The sequence below is a fragment of the Galeopterus variegatus genome, unplaced genomic scaffold, assembly GCF_000696425.1.
Source record: "Galeopterus variegatus unplaced genomic scaffold, G_variegatus-3.0.2 Scaffold1555, whole genome shotgun sequence".
In the NCBI taxonomy this organism is placed as follows: Eukaryota; Metazoa; Chordata; class Mammalia; order Dermoptera; family Cynocephalidae; genus Galeopterus; species Galeopterus variegatus.
In genome coordinates, this window is record NW_007727666.1 from 1 (window position 1) to 6460 (window position 6460).

The following is a 6460-nucleotide window of genomic DNA, read 5'->3' on the forward strand; positions in this document are numbered from 1 at the left end:
CCAGACTGCCCTGACTTGGAATTTTGAGTGTTGCCCTGGCTGCAAGCATAGCCCCGACCCGATTCTTCAGCCTTTCTAGCTATTCTCAGAGGTCCAATATTCTTTTATTTTTATTGTGGTAAAAAACAAATTCCATATAATTACCATCTTAACCATTTTTAAGTGTATAGTTTAGTGTTATTAAATATATTCATTATGTTAAGCAACCATCACCACCATCCATCTCCATAATTCTTTTCTTCTAGTAAAACGAAACTCTGTGCCCATTAAATGATAACTCCCTGTCTCCCCCTCCCCTAGCCCCTAGCAACCATCATTCTACTTTCTCTCTATGCTTTTTACTACTCTAAGTATTTCATGTAAGTGGAATCATATAGTATTTGTCTTTTTGTGACTGGTTTGTTTCATTTAGCATAATGTCCTCAAGGACATGTTGTAGCATATATCAGAATTTTCTTCGTTTTTAAGGCTGAATAATATTCTATTGTGTGTATGTATATTCCACGTTTGCTTATCTACTCATCTGCCAATGGATACTTGGGTTGCTTCCACGTTTTAGCCATAGTGAATAATGCTGCTGTGAACATGGGTGTACAAATATCTCTTAGAGACCTTGCCTTCAATTTTGGGGGGTATATACCCAGAAGTGGAAATGCTGGATCATATGATGATTCTATGTTCAATTTTTTGAGGAGCTGCTACGCTTTTCCATAGTGCTTGTACTGTTTTACATTCCCAGCAACAGAGGTCTAATATCCTTTTCATAAATCACTTAATGACTGAATCAGCCAGAGGTAGATTCTGACTGATGCACATCTTTTTCTTCTTGGTTTATTACTTACTGCTTTGTTTTGCTGAAATACAAACTCCAGCAGCTTACTAAAAAAGGAAGAATGAAAAATACATTTTTCAACTGCTTGCAGGTCTGAAAATTTCTAACCTCACTCTTGATTTATAGCTTGGTTGAGTATAAAACTCTAAGTTTTTAAGTAGTTTTCCCTGGGATTTTTGGAGGCATTGTTTATTGTCTGCTCACTTTTAGTGACCTCACTTTTCATTGTTGAGAAATGTGTCACGCCGATCACTCATCCTTAGGTCCTTTGAATGATGCCTGGTCCTGCTTTTTCCTCTCTGGAAGTTTTTAGGGTATTTTCTTTTTGCAGTCATCATATTGGCCACCTAGTTGGCCTTTTTATTCCAGAGATTCTCATGTCTTTCAGTCTCGGGATTTTTGTTGTCGAGCTCGGGTATAAAGCGTTGAGGAAATCATACAACTCAGTTCATGGCATGTTATTATCACTTGTTCAAAAGGCTTTTCTGTTTATTTACCCTTACTGGTTTCTTAACACCTCTGGTTTCCCTAGAACAAGAACTGTTCCCATATCTTTTGGGGTCTCTCTCCCCATCATCCATCATGTTGATATTGTTTACATTTTTCTCTTCTTTATTCTTAGTAATTTAATTTTTTAGACAACATATTTTCCAGCTCTGTTTAGTTATCTCAATTTGCCTTTTTTCTTGGCAGGGTGAGGGTTCACAGTGATATGTGGATCAACTGCCCTCCATGTCCCATCCTGGGACACTGTGGCACCCACACACCAGGTCACGCAGCCTCAGCCTCATCGGGCATTTCACGTTTTTTTCTATTGCTGATATTCTTGTTTCTTCACCAAATTCATGCTTTTTCATGGTTATTCTTTGATAATTCCCCACCCTTGCTTCATTATCTCTGTTTTGTCTCTTCTTAAAAGGTTCTCTAATTTTCTTTTCTTTTTTCTCTTGTATTCATTTATTTTTCATTTTGTTCTCCTTTCTGTGATATTTCATGGATTTTATCTGATTTGTTCTTGTCTTTTTATTTTTCTTTGTCTGAACTTCACTCATTCTTGTTTGATGGGTATAATGGCTTTTCTTATCTCACCGATAATATTATTTATCCTCCCCCTTTAAAGTCTTTTTCTGCTGCTTTCATTGTTTCTGTTTTCTCTAGGTTCTTTTCTCTCTGGTTTGGTCTCTCTCTCTCTCTTTTATCTTGGAGGCTTTTACTAAAATGTCTGTTAATCTTCTGATTTCTTTTCATACTTAAAGTACTAAGAAGCTGTTTAGAGGACCTGTGTACATGGGCAGGGTGCTGATCACAGCACCTCACCATAGAGTGATTTCCCCGGAGGACCCCCAGATGTGAATATCTACAAGGTTTTCTCCAGGGCTCTTCAGTGCCTTTAGAGAAAAGTTCTATAATCTCTTGAATGGGGACATGTAGGTGACTGCTTGCATCCTGGGAGCAGGGTGAGGAAGGAAAGTTGGAGGCGGGGGGGTCTCACTGTTTAGGATATAGATGTTCATTTAATTCCCTGGCTTTTGAATTCTATTCCCTGCTGTTTGCTGTGCCTGCTCTGCCAAGTCTGGGCACTTGCTGGTTTGATTTCTTCAGAGGAAAGCCACCTTGGGGAGGAGATTGGGCAAGAGAAGGGGTTATTACTTGGCTGCATGGGCAGAGGAAAGGATCTTGGTCTACAACAAATTTAGACTTGCCACCCACTCCCTGTACCTTCCCACTTCATGGGATCCTGGTCCTGAACTCTGCTGGGACCCACCAGGTTGAATTGGGCTGCTTTGTGAGCACCCTTTCTGCGGGCTCTAGAGTCTGTGTTCTGCTCTGCACAGCCTGTTACCACTGTCACCTTTCCATCTTCCAACACTTGTTTTTATCTTTCCTGTCTTATTCTCTTTGTTTGTGGGTTATGCCTGTTTAATTCCTTTTCTGTCTTCTCAGCGGGTTTTCAGGAGAGACATGTGGTCAATCTGCAATGCTTAGTAAATGAAGTGATTGCTACCCAGTTGCCCCATCTTAGATATGCAATAGCTGTTGTTAACCATTCCCTCTGTCCCCTCCTTGCTGCCTTTACCTTAGTGCAGACCCTCAGCATCTTGCACCTGGACTCTCGCTAAGTCTTCTGCCTCCAGACTCTCCCCCGTCCTGTTTCTACTTCCTGCTGCCTGCCAAATAATCTTTCTAAAATAAAACTCTCATCATGTCTCTCTTACTTAAAAATCTTTGCTGGGGGCCGGCCTGGTGGCGCAATGGATAGTGCGCCGCTTGGGAAGCGCGGAGGCGCTCCCGCCCGAGGGTTCGGATCCCACATACAGACCGGTTCCCGCTCACTGGCTGAGCGAGGCGCGGGAGCAACACCGAGGGTTGCAATCCCGGTGCCAGTCCCCGGTCCGGTACGGGGGCAACACTGAGGGTTGCGATCCATTGCCGGACACGGAAAAAAAAAAAGACAAAAAGACAAAAAAAAAAAAAAAAAAACCTTTGCTGGAATCTAGTACCTTCAGTCAAAAGTTCCAGATCCTGTGTGATATGCAAGATCCTTTACAATCCTGCCCTAACCTACCTTCCCGGCCACTTTTCCCATGGCAACCCATACACTCTATGTTCCAGCCACACCCAAACTGGTGCCCTAAACACATCATGCTATTTATTCCTTCTTGCCTTTATATATCCTGTTCTGCCTCCTCCGATTGCTTCACCTCCCCCTTCTCCACCTGGAAAACACTGACTTATTTGAAAATCCATCTGACTTTTAAGACCCACTTTCCCCCCTTCTGAGAAGAATTCCCTGATTTCCTTCACTGTGCAACCATGACATTTGATTCATACTAGTAGTATAAACTATTATCCCATTATTTTATACATTTATATCACATGTGTTTACTCATTTATCTTCAGGCATATTTGTCTGTCTGTCTTAAGGAAAATAACTACAGTTTTGTTTCTTTGCCACTAGACTGTGAGCTTCCTTTGGTCACAAGCCATGTCTTTTCACCTCTGTATTATTCCCACATAGTATGTGAATATAGCAAACACTCAGTAAAGCCTTGTTAAATTGATGAGCAATTGAACAATTATGGGCTACAAAATTGAAACATTGATCAGTGAAGTAAAATAGAAAGAGTTAAACTATTATAAGAACCTAATCTTGGACAAGCTGGATGCCTTAGATGCCATAAAGTAACAAGAATAAAATCACGATTGAATAAATATTCTTGAGAGCAAATGGATTTTTAAAAATTAACTTGGGGCTGTACTTTATACTTTATACACACACGAATTCCTTATTTATAACAGCTGTGCAAGAGAGATATTTCTGGCTTTTATAGACATCATCAAAGACAAAAAGGATGTGATTAAATAGAAATAAAAAACATTTGCACAGCAGTGTCACAGAAGGAAACAATTACTCTGACAAACACAACTGATAAAAGCATACCTTTCAAACTGTATTATTTTTAAAAACAGGAAGTTCAAAATCTATATTCTACTAAAAAGAGATCAGGGGAGATGAATTCGCAGTTTATCTTTGAAAAATCAATGCCCAGACTCATTAATGTCCATTTAATAAATTAACTTTTACTGTTAAGTGTTAAATATTGTTAGTAGCTAAAAATAGCCAGCATTTATTGAGTGTGTTCTATATGCCTGGCACTGAAATAAACCCTTAATATGGATAATTTTATCCAAGCAGTGAGCTAGGCCTTATTACGTTTTTACAGATGATAGAACTGAGGCTTAGAGAAATTAAATACTTGTTAGTATACAAGACAGTCAGCATTTGAACCCAAGTCTGACTTCAGACCCTGTGCTCTGAACCATACATAAAGTGCGTGCTGCTTGCTGAGAGTACCTATTGTGCACTAGGCCTCGGTATTGATTAAATGAACACAAACTAAATTACTTTTAAGATATCATTGCGTATCTTTTAAGCCATTCAAAAATGTGACAAAAAACCGTAGGTCTGTGGTAAACTGTAGGTGAATGTACACAGTTGCTGGAGGCTGCGTCAATTGATTCATTCCTCCTGGACCTGTTGATAAAGCAAATTTGGGAAGTTTTTGGCCGTTATCCCTTCATATATTTTTTCTACTCCTTCTTCTCTCCTGTCCCACGGGACTACCATTACATATTTGTTGGCACACTTGATATTGTCCTACAGGTTTCTGAGGTTCTGTTCTTTTTTCTTCCACCTTTCCTTGTCTGTTCACTTTGGGTAATTTCTGTTGATCTATCTTCAAGTTCACTGATTCTTTCTTCTGCTATATAAAATCTGTAATTAAGCCCACTTAGTAAAATTTTTATTTCTGTTACTGTTCTTTAAGTAGAACTTTCTTTTCTTTCTTTTTTTAGCAACTGGCTGGTATAGGGATTTGAACCTTTGACCTTGGTGTTATAACACCACGCTAGCCCACTTAGTAAAATTTTTATTTCTGTTACTGTTCTTTAAGTAGAACTTTCTTTTCTTTTCTGTTTTTAGCAACTGGCTGGTATAGGGATTTGAACCTTTGACCTTGGTGTTATAACACCACGCTCTAACCAACTGAGCTAACTGGCCAGCCCTAGAATTTTCATTTGGTTCTTTTTTATAGTTGACATTTCTCTATTGATGATCTCTATTTTTAAAGTCATTGTCATCATATTTCCCTTAAGTCACTGACATTACATTTTTCTTTAATTTTTTGAACATATTGATGAGAGCTGCTTTGAAGTCTTTGTCTGCTAAATCCACCCTGTGGGCCTACTCAGAATCAGTTTCCTTAGATTTTTTTTTTTTCCTGAGCATGGGTCACAATTTCCTGTTTCTTTGCATGTCTTGTAATTTTTGGTTGAAAACTGGACAGTTCAGATAATATGTTGTAGCAACTCTTAATTCGGAGGATATTTCTAAGTTTTTGCTTTGTTTTGTTTGTTTGTTTTAGTAAATTGCCTGGATTGAACTGTGGAATCTGTCTCCCCTGTGGTGTGTGGCTGCCGATGTCTTTAGTCGGTTTTTTGTTATTTTTATTTTCATAGCTTGGCTTCCTAGGGAGTCCCTGTGTCTTTGTAGTCCATAAGGCTACTGCTCTCTGCTGGTGGATCCGTGTGTGGGTCAGGAAGACAGGCAGAGTTGCAGCCACCTCTCCAGTCTCCCCTGGCTTTTACTTTTTGCCAGGTTCTCTCAGGTCTCCCAGGGTGTGGACATAGTTTTCTAGTCATCCAGGGAAATGTCAGGAGGCTAATCTAGTCCTTCGATGGCTCTCTCATTTTCAGGATCTGCCAATTAAATTTCTGGCTGGCCTCCTTACTTCTCACTCTCGCTGGGTCTTCAGCCTCAGGTTATCAAAGCTGAAGATACTCTCCATTCATTTTTCTACTATGCTCTCCATGGATAGCTTATGAAGTCACAGGATTTTCCCCCCTCCTTCAAATCGAGTTTGCCCCCTTTGTTAGCAAAACTGGGGTGGGGATGGGTGCAGCCTAGGCAAGAAGCCACAGATGCTCACTGTTCTTACCCTCAGCTTCAGTGGTTTTTTGTTTTTTTTTTTCTTTTTTTTCTTTTTTACTGACTGGTAACGGGATCTCAACCCTCGGTGTCGCGCCCGTACCGGGGACCAGCAACGGGATCACAACCCTCGGTGTTGC